Here is a 20,220-nt window from a genome sequence, read left to right on the forward strand (position 1 = left end):
TCTCCTCTGCCGTCTTATACTCCCTTGCCGTTTCCTACAGAGCCGCACCGTCCAACTTCCTCGAATGTTGCCTGATTTCGGGCTTCTGTCGAACCCATCGGGTTAAAGAAGTCGTGAAACTACTGAAGTTTAAAGGGGTTGGGGAGTCGTGGTTCTGGTGGGGAGCTGGCATCATGTTCTGCGATTGGAGGGTGCTGGCGGGCCACGGTCAAGAACCTAGATGGATATACCAAACATGCCTTAATGTATAATATAATATTCCCTTTGTCCCATTTTAATAGGCTCATTTTCCTTTTTGGGACGTTCCCATTAGAATAAGTTCGTTTTCCATTTTAAGTAAAAAAAATATATTTGACCACTTTGCTCATAAAAAGTAAGTTTCTTAATCTTCTTGGCTAAAAGAAGTGAGCCCTATCAGAGTGTTGTCCCAAAATTATTGTCTTATTTTTTTCATTTAAATGCTTTATTATTCTTTTTAAACCACAACTCTCAATAATGCCAAGAATGTTCTACTTTGATGATTTCATCTGCAAATTTGCTACTTTCTGAGCCTGAATTTAATCATCTATATATGCCCTATTGTTGGTTGATGCATGGTTCTCTCTTTTTGTATTCTACTAATAAGTTTTCTATTGAGTGTTGAGGTTTTGGTAAATAAAATCACGAACTATTTCGAATTTGCAATTTTAACGCGACTTTTGAAATGTGGCGAATTAAATCACCACATTTTCAATTTTTGCAATTTCGTTCCCCTAATTTCTTGCCGATTGCTAGAGTGTTGAATTAGAGTTTACGAAGATTAGTAAAGACGATGTCATTTTTGTGAGGTCTAAACGACATCGTTTCATACAATTTCAATTAAAAATTTCTCTAAATTATAAAGGGATCATATCCTATATTTGCACCATAATTTCCAATATTTAGTAATTTTATTGCAAACGACGTCGTAACACAAATATTACGTGGAGAACTAATCCACATAAACTCAAACTTAATAATACAACGATTGGAAAAAATTGAGGGGATGAATTGCAAAAATTAAAAAGGTGGTGATTTAATTTGCAACACTTCAAAAGTCACGTTAAAATTATAAATTTAAAATAATTCATAATTTTATTTGCCAAAACCCCTCGGGTGTTTGATGTAACGTTGTTTTTTTTTGTGAGAATGTGTTTGATGTCAAGTTGATAAGGATAATTTGATTTTTTTTAGTGTTAATATATAATAACAATCTATAGATTTATAAAAGTTTATGAAAATAGAGATAAATATATCTAACAGAATTTGATAAACTCTACGTAAAATTATAACAACCGATGAAATTAGCAGAATCCACAGATTATAAAAAGTATTTCAAAATCTTTTAAATTCTTAATTGAATACACCCTCTGAGTCTCTATGCCACTATGTCTCAATTTTATAGGAGTATCTGTCATTTTAATACTAATATTTTTTTTATAAAAATAAAGTTTATTATTTATTATAAAGTATACGTAATTTTTATTTCAAGCAAGTAAAATTTTAAAAGTTTATATACATAACTTTGAATTTATCAATATATTATTAAATAATAATAAAAATAATTATATACCTTAATTATATGGAATAAACTGTAGTTAATAATTGCAAAATTAAACTAAAGTACACAAAGTTGAAATTGAAGAAAAATATGAAGTATATAAAAAAGTAAATAAAACTGAAAATGATACATAAAATGGAATATTAAGTGTGGTACATTTAATCTCAATCAACCCTATGTCCCTATGTCTATGTAAAGTCACCTTGAATGTAGCGTCATTCTAATGTTACGTCGTTTTTGTTTTTATTTGGGTGAATATTTGTGTACATCGAACCCAATTACTAACAATTAATTTTTTAGGATTCATTAATCTCCAGCTAAAGTTTAATTATAATTATGATTTAATATGAACTGATGTATGGGGGGATGAGATTCAGTGTCCCACAATCTTATGTGTGCCACTATGTCCCATGATTATATTTATTATTTTAAAAATATTTTTTATAAAAAAAAATTTATTATAATATTATGAATTATATTTAATTTTTATTTATGAAAAGAGGTCACTTATAGTGGAACGATCCAAAATAAAATACAGACCACTAATAGTGGGATGGAGGGAGTAATTAATATCATCTGCATAGACTGTTCTTAATCTTGTAATTAATTTGTAAGTATTGGGTCTACACATGAAGAAGACTCGTGGAGAGAAAACAAATGGAGCGATGTTAAGAGTTATTGAGGGCACCGAGCAATCGATAATGTCATGGAACGTTTTTGTCAAGGGTATAACATTATGGAAAGTTAAATGTGAGCAAATAGTGAGCAGAAAAATGCTTTGCGGGTTACAGATTGAAATACAAGAGGATGGGAATACATGTAAAGTAATTAAGAAACGTTGTGACTAGTACAAACAAGAGACATTGGGAAAAAAAGAATTAATTTGTATATATATGAGACACAAATTAAAGCATGAATGATCAAGGCTCCATCTTGGGAGCGAGAGTGGAGACTGCATCCGCCACGGTGAGGAAGATCCTCTCGTCTCCGACTTCATCAGCAAAGTCGGAGGCGTGCAGCTTGTCCAGCACCGCCTGCCCGGGATTCGCTAGAACAAGCTGAAACAACCCAACCTAACTAATTAATACTAGTATTTCATATACATACATATATGATGGAATATCAGAAACAGATATATATAACTCACCTCTATATCTCTCTTTTTGAGAGCCTTGTGCAGATCTTCCATGGCATGAATCCCACTGGTGTCTATATCAGTCACAGCTGACACCAACAAGAAAACAAATCAACCCAAGCTACAAATATATATATATATAATTAAGTAGATAATAATATATATTGAGCTTCTTCTTACGAGACATATCAACTGATCAAATGGTGGATCTTGTGGTTATCCCCTTCCTCCTCATCCTCCAGCAGCCTCAGTATCCTCTCCCTAACGTAATTGGAGTTGGAGAAGTAGATGGCCGAGTCGACGCGGACAATCAGAAGGCCGGCCACCTTGGTAGCCTCCGGATACTGCTGGATGTTCCGGTACACTGAAGTCCTGGGCACTTTCCCCAGCACCGGAACCCGAGGGCGGGTGACTTGGAGCAAGGATCTTGGCAAAGGAGATGCCCACCGCGATGAGGAGGCCCTATCTCAACGCCTATGAAAACCACCCCGAAGAAGGCTCCCATGCACGCTACGAAGTCGAATTTGTCGATCTTCCAGATGAGGGCCATGGCCTCGAAATCCAAGAGCCCCACCACGGCGGAGATGATGATGGACGCCAGGATGGCGTTGGGGGTGTACTTGAAGAGAGGGGTGATGAGCAGCAGCGTCAGCATCACCACGCACGACATCACTATGTTGGACGCCGCCGACTTGCAACCGGCCATGAAGTTCACGGCCGACCGGGAGAAGGACCCCGTCGCCACGTAGCACGACGTCATCGACCCCACGATGTTCATGGTGCCCAGCGCCACCATTTCCTTGTTCCCGTCCAAGTGGTAGTCCTTCATGGCCGCGAAAGTCCTCCCGATCGCCACTGCTTCCTGTTTATCAATTAGCTTAGTTAGCATATTTGCATCTGCATGCAATGCAAGGACAATGAGATTCAGATTCAGATCTTACGGTTAGTGCCACAAGCCCCGCGATGGCACCGATCTTGAAGCCTTTGGCAAGGTAGGTTCCTGAGAAAAATATTTTGTGGACGGATGGCGGGTTGATGCCTCGGTCGATTTTTCGGACCTTTGGAAAGAATTGTTGTTAATTATTTTGATTAATTATTTTCAAGTATTAATTAAATATACGTACGATTTCGACTCCTTGGTCTTCGGCATGAGTGAGGAATACGCACAAGGTGGAGATGATGACTGAGATCAAGGGAGCTATTGCCGGAACCCAGAAGAGTTTCTTCTTCTTTTTCCCCTGATATACCATATATATAGATAGCAACTCAGTTAGATGTAGAGATAATTAAACTAGTTAGAAAAGAGGATTAATGTTTAGTTATAGGGTTCTTACAATATACTTGGCAACGAGGAGAAATGCCAAGAATGAGGTTCCTATGAGAATGGTTTGCCAATTCCACTGCAAACATACATTTCGATTTAGTGAGGGTGTGATAGTGATTGAGAAGGATGATTCCTATATATATATGTACCCACCCCGTGATGCGCGGTAGAGAAGACGGAGCGCATGACAGAAACTATGTCAGTTTTCTTGGTGAAGTTTTTACTCTTTATACCGAGCAAACCCTTGAGCTGCTGAAGGCTGATGGTGATGGCTGCTCCCCCCATAAACCCCACGATCGCAGCATGCGATAGAAAGTCGATCAAGAATCCCAACCTTCAATTAATCAATTACTCCATCATCATCATTTATGTATTACTACTTAATTAGTAGAATCAGTTGATCAACTAGCTAGGTACGTACCTGAAGAAACCAAGAACGAACTGAGTGAGTCCAGCAAAGAATGTAGCCGTGAATGCAAGGCGCTCGTATTCAGCTTTCTGCTTGACGGGGTCCAGCTCCGCTCGAAGCAAACTTCCAAGCAACAGAGACACCACCGCCACCGGCCCGATCGCTATGTCTCTCGAGCTCCCCATCATCGCATATATCAACGGCGGAACGAAGCTGCTATCTGCCATGCCATCAAAACAATTTAATTAGTAATATTAGTTAGTGTAGAAGTCATGCAGATAGGATGTGATAAACGAAACCTACATAATCCAAACTTAGGATCCAGATTGGCCAGCTTGGCGTATCCAATATCCTGAGGGATGCAGAGGCTGGCAATAGTAAGACCGGCGATGAGATCTCCTTTGAACATGTGGAGTTTGTAGCGTCGGCCCCATTCCAGAATGGGGAAAACGGCTTGAATCCCGAGCATCAGCTTCTTGGATTTGGGCTGATCCTTGAAAGGCCGGAGAGGGTCGTCGTGGAAGAATGTCTCCTTCAAGGTGTGCTTGATCTCCTCCATCAAGTGCTGCTTCGGCGGCTTCCCCACCTTGTGCACGTAATGCTCCTTCTCGCCGCCATGCCGCCGCGATGAAGCTGCGCTCGCAATGTCGCCCTCGTTTCCTATGCGACTCATCCTAGCAAATTCCGATCCGGGTGATTAAATGGATACCAGAACCCTCGTTTTTATACTCTGCAATTACCTAATTTAATAATGCAATATTAGTATATATTCTAATCATGAATGATTGATGGTTATGGTACTCAAGAACTGGATAAGTTCGTGATTAATTACCAAATTAATTGAGTTGACTTTGGGAGCTGATCAAGCCGTAGTTTAATTAATTCTAAAAGCTATAATTTTGATTTAGTGAATCTTGCTAAGAGAATGGCCTACATTCAGTAAAGAAAAGTGTGATAAGAGCAGGTTGTCCAGTTTCGGCGCTCAGCCCATGAAAGTGGAAGTGACTCTTCATATTCTTGAATCATCAGGTCAACCACACAACTAGTCTCGTGGCATGTGTTTCTATATCTATATGTAAACTTCACTTGACTTTTGGGTTGGAATCATCTCCTATACACAACTCTAAATTTTTTTTCCTTTTTTTGAAAGGTAAATAAAGTAATATATCAAAACAAAGGAGTATAATGGGTACTCAAGTTCGTATAAAGTACATAAAAATTCAAATTACATCGCCAAGAAATTAGGCAATGTTTGATGGGAAATAACTAATGGGATCCTAAACCAATTGTGTTAGACGAATAGCCAAAATTGCTAGCATACACAACTCTATTTAAAAAGCTAGTAGTATTTACTTTGGGTAAACTCAACTTGTATGCAATAAGATTCAAAAATTTCCTAGAAAGTAATACTCCTTTCGTCCACCAAAAGTATAGCATTTTTGGTGGGTACAAGTTTTAATAAAATTGATGGTGATTTTTATGTAATTGAAAGAATCTCACCATTTTTTAAAATGAGTGGTTGAGATTGAATTGAGAGTGATTTTTTTTTTGTAAATAAATGATATTTGTAATGATAAAAGATAAAGAAAAGATGTGGATCCATATTCAAAAAAGGAAAGTATCATACTTTTGGTGGACGTCCAAAATAATAAAAGTATCATACTTTTTATGGACGGAGGTAGTAATATTCAAACTTTTTCGTTTTATTGAGTAGCGATGTGAATACTTTGGAAGAAAAACAACATGTTTTCCATCTTCCGTCAACACTTTTCGTAAACACTACTCACATTTAATTCATTCTTCTTGTTTATATTATAATTATTTTGATTCTGATACATAAAAATTAAATAATTTTCGGCATCATCTTATTGAAGTTTGATTTTTTTTTCTTTTCATTTCTTTATTTAAAGCTAACTTGGAGAAATTAATTTGGTGACCGTTAAATTCATTTATTAGATAATTTGTCGGCAATATTTTTCTATATACAGTTGGGTCAATGATTTCTATCAAATAATTTGGTCTGTACAATACTAAATTTAGGCTAGAGGATATTTCTACATAGAAATGAAATATTCCATCGGTCTCAGTTTAGTAGGGGCCCTAATGGCTGGACACGAATATTAAAAAACAAATGTAGGAAAATAAATTTTGTGGGAAAAATAAAAAAAAGTATGAAGTTTGGAGGAAAAAATTAAAAAATGCTAAATGTTCGTATATTTACACGCAACTCAAAATGATAGTTTTTAGTATTGTTGGCCCATCATCCCACGTTGGTAGCTCCGATCAATTTAGGCAAAATAAGTTTCATGGGAAAATCAAACGAGCACAAATTTGTATATATCTTAGATTAAAAAAATAAAATTTGTTGGAAAAACCAGAAAATGTTGATTGTTCGTGTATATATTTACATGCAAAGGTACCCTTAGAAAATTACGACGATCCAACTAGATTAATCAATTAAAACGAATATTAACATATAATGAAATTTAATTAATATTTTATTATGAAAATAAAATTTAAAAAATTGTATATATATCTAATTTTGGAATATTCAACCCAAATAATCAAATTTTTAACTAAAAAGATAGTCTACAAATTAAATATAAAAAATAATTATAAAGTATAATGAGTTAATAATGGAGTACTTGTAAAAAATAAATAAAATTGAAGACAAAAAATAAAAATAATTAAAAATTAAAAAATTTATTGGGATACCAGATTCAGAATAGGAAATCTCTATGTGCGTAAACTGATACAAAGTAAAAATTACGTTATGACATTAGTCACGAAACTTTAGATAATTTTTATTTATTAGATGCTGTTTAGATAATTCAGTACCATTGTTATAATAAGAGTATCATTATCCCCCCAAAAAAAGCAATAAAACATACAATAAGCTCAAATATACATGTCTGACCTTTTCTCTGCAGGTGACCGGGCTTCGTAACGACGACAGCAACTCTACCACTTATCAAACTGCATTACCACCTCGTCATCACAGCTGCAAGAAACTAGAAATGATTAAACAAGATCAGAAAATTAATATATAAATCTAAGTTTGACAGCTTAAGATTATCCGATAAAATCACAAAAAAAAAAAAAAAAAAAAGGAGCCAGCGATGCATTGAAGAAGGAGAAATTACCTGAGAGGAGAAGCCGGGTTTGTGTCCAGGTTCAATGAACCGGAAAGCGTTGAAACAATCACGGATATACTAATATACAAATGTTTTTTCATCTGGAATTTAGAATTGTGAACGTCTGTGATCATAGTTGTAGAGTGTGGAGTGCAAATTAATGAAGAAGGTCAACTACTCTAAAAAGATTGGATTGGTGGAGGAGAAAACAACTTACTTGACGAACAAAACGCGTCTACTTATAAATCGCAAACTACAAGAACGAATCTGGACAAATAGTGTGGAGACATTCAAGACAAAGGGAAGACGAGTCAGAGAGAGAGTTTTCTTCGCTACAATTAATGCAACATGCAATGTTTTTAACTCTTTTTTTTTTTTTTTCGCTTCGCGTAGATGCAAATTAGTGTAGGAATCTGACAACTGAGAAGACGCTCTATTAATGCAATTTATAACAAACTCTAAGCTAATAAAATGAAATTTATATAAGTGATTAGACGTAACTTTTGAAAATATTCTTTAATGTGTTTGATTTTTCTTTATAGTGAAATTTATAGTATAATTTTTTTTTTTTTTTTTTTTTGAGAGGGAGTTGGATGTAATGTTTTTGGAGTGTATCAGACCGCTTTTGGAGTCAATTTTTTGTCCGTGGCGACGACTTGCCGCTCTTGGAAAATTATAGTTTTGGAGTCATACAGGCATCACCTCATATATATCAATAATTCATAATGAAATGCTACGAAAATAATAAATGAAATCACCAAAATGATAAATTGTGATCATATATATATATATATATATATATATATATATATATATATATATAGGGCCGCTCCAATGAGACCCCCTAATTTTTGGTGAGATGTAGGGCTGTCGATCGGTTCGGGTTCGGTTACCCGTACCCGAATTTTCGGTTATCCGAACCCGAAATTGCCAAATTTCAATAACCGTTCCCGAACCGTTTTAGAAGTTCGGTTACCCAATACCCGCTTCGGTTAACCAATTGGGTTATTTGGGTATCCGAAATACCCATTTAAAAAATAAAATTCAAATAATTTTAGCTCTATCTACTCTAAAAGAAATTACAAATATATAATATATATTTACAAATATATATTATATATATATTAAATAATTTACAAATATATAATATATATGTAAATTTACAAATATATAATATATATTTACAAATATAATATATTTGTAAATATAAAATATATATAATATATTTGTAAATTTACCAATATATATTATAAATTTACAAATTTATAATATATTTGTAATATATATGTAAATTTACAAATATATAATATATATGTAAATTTACAAATATATTATATATATAATAATTTACAAATATATTTATATATTAATTTACAAATATATAATATATTATATATGATATATTGATAATATATATATTAAATAATTAATAAAATAATTTTCGGTTATTCGGGTTAACCGATAACCGAAATTTCCAAAAAAACAATAACCGAAACCGATCCATTACCCGAAATTTTCGGTTATTGGATACCCAAACCCGGGAATTTCGGTTCGGTTAATTGGACACCCAAAACCCGATAACCATTTAGACAGCCTTGCATATATATATAGGATTGATAAAATAAACGCATCAGATCGTGTCCTAGATCTCACTAAAAATAGGGGGTCTTATTCGAGTGCTCTCCTATATATATATATATATATATATATATATATATATATAGTTTAATATTTTAGTACTTTTTCAAAAACATCTAGCTCATTTAATTCGCTTTATCTGTGATATTTATTTATGCATTTAAATTAATTATGTATATTTATTTTAGTTTGATACTTGTTATTCAATAAATAATACTCCCTCCGTCCCTGAAATAAGTTCCTCTTTTTTCCATTTTGGGACGTCCTCCAAATAAGTTTCTCTTTCTTTCTTTCTATTTTTGGACAACTACCCCACCACTAATAATACTTTATTTATTCTTACTTTTCACTTTTTCATCACTCTCAATACTAATTATAACATTTTTTCACCTTTTCACCACTCCCAATACTAATTATAACATATTTTTTTCCACTATCAATACACTTTACCATTTTCCTTAAAACCCGTGTCATCCCCAAAGAGGAACTTATTTTGGGGACGGAGGGAGTAGTAAAATTTAATTTCATACTTAAAATAAAATATTAGTATTCAAAATTAAAATTAAATAAAACCAAAGTTTATATATATATATATATATATATATATATATATATATAGATTAAACATACATGGTAGAGTTTGCTTAAAATTTCATTTTCAAATATAAAGAATGAACTGTGAACACATGTCGGTCATCAATTCATTATGAAAAATAAAGAATTAAAATAAATATTGTTCCTCGTGAGATTTGAATCCAAGACCACAACAAAAGTGGTAAATTTATAATACATTTTACGACCTAAGTGTTGGAAACTAATTTATAATTCATTTTAAAATGACTTTTTATGTTATCTAATATCTCAACCATACATATATCTATAATATATTAAAAAGACAACTTTCAATCTGAAATCAATTTCAAAATTGAGCGGTAATTTTGTAGTTATAATAAAATAGAAGGTTTATTTTAAACTACTACTTTTTCTTTACCTTTTTTTGTAATTCTAAAATTATGAAATCAACTAATTATTAAATATTTAATATGCATATCAAATTCAAGATTATGGTGAGAACTTTAATTTGATGTATTTTATGTAAATATTTGATTTAAAATGTAAAAGTTATATTTATTTAAAGATTAAAATTTTAAAATATTATTTCTCTTCTCTCATCTTTCTTTGAATAAATCTATTTTTCAGTTATTTTTATTTTCATTTTCATTTTTTTTTACCTTTTCATTATATCAATTTTATATTATTGTGAATTCTTCTTTAATTGTTTATTTTTTTCATATTCAACTCAAATATATTTAGGTAAAATTAATTAATTATTTATTTTTAAATATGATAATTAAGTTATAGTATTAATTTTATATAATTATAAAAATATAAAAATATTTCTCGTGCATTGCACGAGTGTAAATGCTAGTATATACTCCCTTCGTCCATGAAAGAACTTCCTAGGAGGAAGAGACACAAATTTTAAGAAAAAAGTTGTTGAGCTTATTGAAAGTGGAGAAAAGTTTGTTGAATGTATTAAGAATGATAAAAATGTGTTTTAACTAGTATTGAAAGTGTGAAAATGCGAAAAGTAAGGGCAAATGAGATATTTATAAGTGGTGAGGTATGATCCAAAAATAGGTAGGAAGTTCTTTTGTGAACGTCCCGAAAAGGAAAAAGATGAAGTTCTTTCGTGTATGAAGGGAGTATATAATTTGTACCAAACATTTAAAGAGGTATTCGCCTGTACAAGGAAAAACTCTAATTTACTGTTAACGTGGACGCCGAAATACATATTTCAGTCTAGATAAGTTCAATCTGAAACAGTTAAAAACTATGAAAGAGCTAGACAATGCTCAAATATAACATAAATTAGTGTTTTTTCTTTGTCGGTGTCAAAAATCAGAAAAGGGGCTAAGTTAAGTTCATGTATTTATGCTGCCACCGTTTTGTCTTCAACTTCGCCGCCATCCCCGCCACTTTCCTGGAGAACGTCCTCCTCAAAGCTCAATCGGAGATCTACAACTAGCGCGGTTTCAGCATGTTGGTGATGGAGATGAGCCACCGTGGCAAGGAGTTCCTCTCCATTATCCAAAAGGCCGAATCAGATCTTCGGACCCTGCTCAACATCCCCTCCGACTACACCGTCCTCTTCTTCCAGGTTGTTGCCACCACCAATTCGCCATCCCGCTCAATCTCTGCATCCCCGACGACGTCATTGATTACCGTCATCGGATCCTGGGGCGACAAGGCCATCTAAGAGGCCGCCAAGTACTGTAACCCTAAATCGATTTGGAGCAGCAAATCGGAGAAACATGACAAAATCCTCAATTTCGATTTGCTCGAATAGACCCCCAACGCAAACTATTTCCATATTTGTGCCAATGAAATCATCCAAGGCGTCGAATTCAAGACCTACCCGATGCTAGCGGGCGAGAACGAGGTGCTTGTTGTCGACATGTCGTCCAATTTCTGCTCCAAACTCGTCGACTTGACCAAATTCGACATGATCTACGCCGGCGAGTAGAAGAATGTGAGTCCCACACGAATTAAAAACAATAAAAAAAATTAAGGGGTATTGGCCTGTAAATACTCGAATTTTTTTCATTTTATGGTTTGCACCCCAACTTTAAATCTGTCTATAAATACCCGAACTTTGTATTTATTTTTTTTTATTTTGCACACCCAACGAATTTTAACCCCCAAATCGTTGCTAAAATGACAGTTGGATTGACATCCCAAATCTACAATTACGTGTTCTAAATCTCACATTGACAACAAATTTATTTGTTTCGTTGTGAACTTCAAAATTCCCTCTCAATTTGGCTGCCATCTCATTAACGATTTAGGGGTCGGGTATACAAAGTTCGGGTATTTATAGGCAAATTTAAAAGTTGAGGTGCAAAACCAGAAAATGTGAAAAGTTCGGGTATTTATAGGCCAATATCCCAAAAATTAAAATAGTTATCGGTGTTAACTCACCGTCTAACACAGGGTAAATTGCTCAACTTAATGGACGTTAGGGGGCGAACATGGCCAAACGTTTCGTTAGGGTGTTGAACGCGATAGGGGGGTCAACGTTGGGGGGAAATTTGTACTTAATCCATTAATAAATTAATAAATTTTAATTAATAATAAATAATATTAATTGAAATTAATTCAATACTTAATTATATCAGAATACTATTTAATACATCATTTCACTAGTTCTCACACACGATCAATTTGTGCGTCAAGGATATACAAGGTGGACTACGTTAACTTAATTACGTTCGGTTAATTTAGTTACTTACTACCTAACAAGATTAATTACGTGCATTTTATTTACTCCGTAGCAGATTACGATTGATGATAGCCCAAATCCACCTCATCAACTTTGCCTTTTAGAACATCCACGCGAATATGCCTAATGATTTAATTTATTTTACCCAATGCATGTCCATTATTGTGGTTGTGAATGCAAATTTTCAAAAATAAATTAATGAAAATTATTTAAAAAAAAATTCAACATCAAATTCAGACAAGTAATTTTCAACGCTTGAAAATTTCTGAATTACCCAAGCACTCATGCTGCTATATTGGACCGACGACACTTAAAGATTTTTTTTATTTTTTTTCTAAAAAAATGGACAAAAACGGTAACGCTTTTTGAAAATTCAACTTAATCAAATTTGACTTTTTGCCGGAAACCAAGTTGTTTCTGAAACCTACTCCTGAGCCATGATTACCTATTTTATTACCCTCTCTTTTCAATATTGAAAATTCTTTACAAGATTCGATTGGGTCCATAAATTGATGGGGACTGCAGTTTAACCTTTCATTTATTGTGTTATAAATTGGACTTTGTTACAAACATCTATGAAGTATTTCACATTAAATTGACTTAATTAAGGCACAAGTTGGACAGGTGGAAAAGAACCAGAAATCCTAAACAAATTAAGCTTAAGCATGTATAATAGGTTCGACTTATTAGAATCACTCAAGCTCAAGAGTAGTCAACATGATTACTATAAGAAATGTTTAATTTTGCAATTATTCAAGATAAGTATAGTGTCTATCTAGAATCCAAAAAAGAAAAGGTACAGTGTCTATCTATGAATGCGTTGAAATTCATGTATTACATCCAAATCAACTTTAAAAGAGAATATTGACTAACACATTATGTGGGATTCTCGTGCGACATTGAGAAGTTTGGTGGTCACATGTGTAGAAATTGATAAAGAAATTCAAGAATAGCACGGCAATTGCAAAAAATTAATTACGTGGTTCGGCAAAATTTTCTATGGTCATGGAGGGTTACTTTTTTTTTTTTTTTTGATAAGGAAAGTAAATATTATAGAACGAAAAGGCACCAGTAGTACCAAGAAGATTACAAAATCATCGGGGATTCCTCATTCGACATCCACCTATGAAACCTAACTCCATCATTAACAAAACAAAAAATTCTACCCCAACTCCACACTCTAGCTTTGATTTCTCCAAACAAGTTTGCACTCTCCCATCTTTTGTTCTCAAATCTACTCTCATTCCGCATTTTCCAGATAAGCCAAGTAGTACAACACCAAAGAGCCATCAAGAGCTTCTTATTTCTTTTCCGGCCACTCAAACTAGTAAAGAACTGAAAGTGCGAGGGCACGTCATATGGCTGCGCCATGCTAACTCCGAGCCATTGAAAGATTGCTTCCCATACCTTTGAGGTCTTTGGACAGTGGATCAACACGTGGTTCGTGGATTCCTGCCGATGAAAACAGGCGTTACATCCCACCTCGACTTCACACAACATCACATTTCTTCTCGAGAGGTTGTCACACGTCGGAATTCTGTTCTTCAAAATTCTCCATGCGGTAAGCTTGACTTTGTTTGGAATAGGGATCTTCCACACCTTCGTACTCGTATCAGTTTCCTCCACCGCCTCCGTAGTCTCGTTTGCTTGATCTTTAATAGCTTCATAAGCGGACTTGGTTGTAAAGCCTCTCCCAGTGTCGCCATTCCATGTCCATCCGTCCTTGTTACCTGCACACAGATTAGTACCAGAAACAAGGCTAAGCAGCTCCGAAACTCCTTCCCTCTCTCTCTCAAACAGCTCTCTTCTCCACCTTAAATCCCAACACCATCCAGTATCAGTCCATTCCCCAACTTCACAGATTGCAGCTTCTTTATTCGCACTCAACTGAAAAAGTCTAGGAAAAGTAAACTTCAACGGCTTTTGACCAACCCACCACTGAGTCCAGAATTTAAAGGTCTTCCCATCCCCCACCTTTGGCTTCAAATTTTGAACAAACCAAAAATTGCTCGCCCCTCCCGCCGCAGAAACGATCTTCGGCCACCACCCATCTCTAAATCTACCTTTCCCCACGTTTTCCATACCTGTCTCTCCCCACTCAACCTCACCATAAATGGACCTAACAATTTTTGCCCAAAGCATGTCCCTTCCAGTAAGGTACCGCCACAACCATTTAACGACTAGTGCCTGATTAAACCACTCAATATTTTTAAGCCCCAAGCCTCCTTCATCTTTTGAAGCACAAAGCACCTTCCACTTCACCCAAGCAATCGCACTTTTACTAGCACCCCCTCCCCACAGAAAATTACCAAGTAAAGCATTTAGAGAACTCACAATTGATTTTGGTAAACAGGTAAAAGAGAGCTGATAAATCGGTATGGATTGAAGCACAGCCTTCACCAAGGTCACACGGCCCGCGAGAGAGAACTTCCCATTTTTCCACGAATCGATTTTCTTTCTCACCTTGTCAACCAAGTATTTCCAATCAGCAACCTTTTTGCCCTTGCTGCCCACTTTAATACCGAGGTAATTGAAAGGTAAGGAGCCCACATCACAACCCAAAACAGCCGCCATCCTCTCGATCGTATCCTCCTCGACCCCAACTCCGAAGAGACAGCATTTTTTGAAATTGACGGCAAGCCCTGATAGTAGCTGGAACACTCTGAGAATCATTTTAACTGCCACTGCATTTCTTTCATCATCCTCCATCAAGAAGACCGTGTCATCGGCGTATTGGAGGTGCGAAATTGAAATGTCATCATTTTCTACCTTTACCGGCTTAATCAGCTCCTTCTCAACAGCTCTCGTAATCAAAGAGTGGATCCCCTCCACTCTTTGAAATGTCATGGAGGGTTACTGAAATCTTATTACTGTAAATCTTTGATATAATACAACCAATAAATTTGAAAGTAGCAGAAGAAGAAGGAAAACTCTCCTCGAAAATTTCCCCGGTTTACAAGTTCACTCCCCTTTTATTTCTCTAATTTCGTTGTGATTATCCCGTGAAAAATATTGTAGAAAATACTATGCTAACGTCCCTATTTATAGAAGAAAATGTAACCGTTAGTCATCAGCTGACTCTTGTATTCGGCATCTACTGACACTTCTTCTACACATTTGATACTTCTAGGCAGTTAATCTTTCTGCACTATTTATATTTATGTTGATCCATACTTAACACTTCTGAAATTTTGTTCATACTTAATAATCTTCGCATTGAAAATAAAAACGTTCACTTCCATAAAACAAGATTCCCCAATTCCCCTTAGTTATGCCCCATTACATGTCAGCTGCATTTTTATATATATGTTGTAACCTTCATCATTTCTATGATTCCTTTATTGACAATATCATATACTTTGATCACTCCTGAAAAATCTGGTGTTTCACAAGATGCGATGCACTCTGACTATCATAGTTTATTTCCGTGGTTGAAAGTGCTATTGTTAATTGCAAAATATATTTGCTATGTACTCAGCTTCCATGATTGAAAGTGCTACTACTAATTGCAAAATATATTTCCAAGTTATAGTTGATCCATGAAAGTTAAAAATATAACTTGACTAAGATATTCTATTATCTAGATTTGCAGCACAATCTGAATCCACATATCCTACTAATGGATTCTCATGATTAACTTAATTCATTTGGAACAAAATTTCAGTATCAGAATGACCTTTAATTTAGATATCTCATAATTCATTTCCATGTCTCTCACTGGTGTTTTCCTGGATCTCCCATACATCTACCAATATCATTGATAGGATAAGATGTTGGATTTGTATACTGAAAGTATGAATTGTTTATGCTTGTATACAATGATTTCTAAGTTCTCTGTTTTATCTCATATCTGAATTGTTGATGATTGCATATGTATGCCCAATTATCTCTCTCTATATATAAGTAGATTATATGGTATGTTGTAAATCACAACAAACCATATAATTGGAATAACCTTATGAGATATAAAATTGATCACAGCCGAGACGACTCTAGGACGAGTTGTTGGCTTAGGTTGTAGTATAGATGGAAGTAGTTTATCTTGACTACTTGTCTATATTGGTGCGTGTAAGCGTATTGATATGATCATAGTGAGATGTATTCTTCTGTATGACCTAAGTAAAAAATCAAGATCTCGGTGATTAACGAGACTAAATCCTAATAATATTTTAGGTGTATGTATAAATTATTGTGTATCACTTTGATTTACTATGGGGGGTGGCATATTAACTTGATTACTCTGTATCTTAGGTGATAGCAATTTGTATATGACATTTGGTGATCTGTATTTGGTAACTGTATCTGGTATAAAATGGTTGCATCCCCTTGAGAAGCTCAAAAGTTTATTGCACTAAACCCTGCAGGTTGATTAAGTTCATGTGCAATAATTAGGTTGAGTGGTACTACTTAAGGGTTAATAAAAAATTAATTAATATTAGTTGTCAGAAACTTTAATTAATGAATGAATATTGGATATCCTAAATACGAGGGTTCGATAAGTCTAAATATTAGCTCCTATTCATCATCTGCAATAAAGAGGTAAGTCAATATTGATTCTCTAGTGAAATGAATTAATATTATGAATTAATTATTGTTGGGGTCCTGGAGGCTTAAAGGGTGGGAATTTCAGTTAAAGCATTTTAAATGAGATAGCAAAGCAGTTCAGTTAACTGATACAAAGGGGATTAGTCGAGCAAGACTGATTTTCAAAATCAGTTGAATGACACAGGAAAAGAAGAAATCTTTTAGGAGGATATTTCAGTTAACATTTCCCAACAATACTAATTGACCAAGAGGATCATAAAGAAGTATGGAAAATCGTATTAATACAAAGTCACAGAGACAGTCAGGGATGCTTACAAATCGACTGATCATTGTAGTCAGTCGATACCCTATTTTGGCTGTATTGAAGAAGTTCAGTTTCTCCTTGATTAGGAACTGATTTCCTTTGAGCTATCATGACTTTAGTTCTGATTCTTCAATCGTTTGAGTTCCCCCTCGACTGTTGCAGTAGTCATGTTCTCAGATTGATCTTCAGGGTCTTTCCTTTTATCTCCCTGGTCTTTTTCTACAAGAAGCAGTCCCCTTAGATTTTCTGTCATTGACTGGAACCTTGATCTTTGTCTGATGTTTTCTTGGAAGTCTGAATTTGTTTCTTCAGAACAAAGAAACTAGAAGAGACTCTCTGATGTCAGGTCCTCAATGCTGAAATCAACTGTCCTCTCTTTAACTTTTCTTCAGCTAATTCAACCAATGTCTCATCAAGAAGTCTTCTTGATTGGATTAGTTCACCTTCAGTTTGTCTAAAGACTCCTTGTATGAGTTGATTTCTCTCAATCTGAAGTGTCTGCATCATATCCTCCAGTCTGATAAACTCTTGAATTCTCTCTTCCTGATTGTCTCCACCATGGATGGTTGAAGAGATCTCATCTGTTCTGGATGCAGTCATGGCGATAGCCACTTCCAGCCTCTATTTTTTCACAAGGATATATTCAAATTTAAACCTTAGATCCTCGTAGGAGCACACAACTTGTTCCAGCTCACTCACTTCATGGATCACTTGTTCAGAGGAAGAAGCTCCAGAATCTTCTACACCATTTCCGGTGAAGAGGAATTGATTCTCAGCACCTGAGCTTGAAGATTCACTTGAGAAGGTGTCTGACAGAGGACTGAGAACATCTGTGTCCCAGTCAGCAATCTCTTTCCCTTCATACAGCTGCTCAACTACATTTTTATCGGAGAAGGTTTGGAATGCTGAAGAACTGCATGGGTCACCTGCCATTCGTGTCTTCACGAGCTCTTCTTCCGGATATGAGGAAACGGTTGATCCATTCTCAACTGGATCTTCAGGAACACGAGTTGCCTTCTCTTGTTTGTCCTCCTCATTATTCTTCTTCCATTATTCTTCTTCCATTGATTTCTCAACTGGATCTTCATGAATAATTTGTTCAAGCTCCTTTGATGATCGCCTCAAATCATTCTCAACAACTTCAAGAAAAGACCGCAGCTTTGTCTTTTCTAATTGTAGAAGTTCTATTTTTCTTATCAGTCTGTTGTCTTCTACAATCCTCTTATCCATGTCTGCTTCATCTGGGAAGTAGAGGATGATCGTTTCTTGATCAAACCAAACTTTTCTGATCTCCTTCTCTAATCTCCAATTTTCCCTAATGAGGTCTTCAAAAATATTTCTCAAGTCTTAGTATTTATGCATGACTTGATCATACTCACTTGCTTCTCCCCGAGGTGAGTATTTAGGACTCTCATTTTCTTCAGGGAAAACAAATGAATCGTCAGAATCAGAATTCAGGGATCCAATTTCAAGGTCGTTGACTCCACGGAAGTAGATGTCGATGTAGTCGCTTGCAGAGTCTTTAAAGTTTCTGGCCATAAGAGAAGAGAGGAGAAAGAGAGAAGAAGAAGGAGAGGGGAACACAAGACACATTGGAAATAACAAATAAAGTTTTGAAAACAAGAAAACCCTCTTTGAAGGATCTAGTTCAGTAAGAACGAGGTCAGAACAGTTTGTTCTTGCAAACAACCTGCTCTGATACCAATTGTTGAGATCCCGGAGGGTTGTCTGACAGGTGTATGGGGGGGGAGGAGGAATACACCTGTAGGCTATTTTTCGCAAATAAAAAAAACTTAACCAGATTTCACTTGGAAATAGATTAAAGACTGATATTGAAAAGTCTTCAGTAATATGACATTAGTCGTGCACTGGGCTTAACTAATGTCCACGTAAAACTTCAATCTATAGTTTGTTAAACAGAGTAGAGTTATTAATCTCCTTGACTATCAGTTGAGTCTTCAGTGAGATCAATAACTCAGCAGCGGAATAAAAACTTAATGCGAATAGCCTTTAGAAAAGGTTTGTCACTTGTAAAATCCTTAGTTACACTTTTCAGTTAGTCCAATTCAGTTGAAAATAGTTTAAGCACAAGCAAATGAATAACTGAACGCAGATAAAGAACACAAGAATTTTTACGTGGTTCGGAAATAACTTCCTACTCCATGGCCAGATGATTAGTCTGACAAACACTATGGGCTTATGCCTCAAGGTGCACAGCAAACACACCAATCAACTATGAATTGGATTTTTTACTTAGCACGCCCTGACACTCTCGTATCCAATCAGCATAGTTGCTAAGGACTTTGGAGACAGAACCCTTGGTCTGAACTCCCTCTTGGCTTTCTAGGAGCCAAGGTAACCGAACTGTTTAGTTTGCTGGTACTAAACAGCAACCACTTGGCTTACCCGGTGCCAAGAAACTGAACTGTTTAGTTTGCTGGTACTAAACAACAACCATTTGGCTTAACTGGTGACAAGGAACCTTCTGTTTAGTTTCTTGGTACTAAACAACCACTCAAACACACTTTTCTCTCAGTTGAAAAGGGTTCGGACTCTTCCAACTAAGACTACTGAGAACAGGCTCTCAAGTAATCCATCATAGGCTTAAGATAAAACAAGAGGTGCCTAGTTTATTAAGAGAGTTTAGGTAATCAGCTAGACTGATTTTAAAACGTTTAATTACTCTCTTCTTCGATTCGAAATCTATATATCTATGAAAATAGTGGCTCTCAAATTTGATAGAGCTTCAGCGTATGTCTTCGAATCGGCAAAGATTGCTTGGCGTTCCTCAAGCTCTATTTATAAACGAAGTCTTGAATAGATCCGTTGGAAAGATGGTCTTCAGGATTTCTACCGTTGTGAGAGGATG

General features: G+C 35.2%; 2 pseudogenes; one reads left to right on the forward strand and one right to left on the reverse strand.

The window, feature by feature from the left end:
* Nucleotides 1-2,341: 2,341 nt before the first annotated feature.
* LOC131018396 (sulfate transporter 1.3-like) lies at nt 2,342-8,097 on the reverse strand (annotated as a pseudogene).
* Nucleotides 8,098-11,156: 3,059 nt separating this feature from the next.
* Nucleotides 11,157-11,791, forward strand: LOC131005680 (phosphoserine aminotransferase 2, chloroplastic-like; annotated as a pseudogene).
* Nucleotides 11,792-20,220: the final 8,429 nt, after the last annotated feature.

The sequence above is a fragment of the Salvia miltiorrhiza genome, chromosome 1 (genome assembly GCF_028751815.1).
Source record: "Salvia miltiorrhiza cultivar Shanhuang (shh) chromosome 1, IMPLAD_Smil_shh, whole genome shotgun sequence".
Classification (NCBI taxonomy): Eukaryota; Viridiplantae; Streptophyta; class Magnoliopsida; order Lamiales; family Lamiaceae; genus Salvia; species Salvia miltiorrhiza.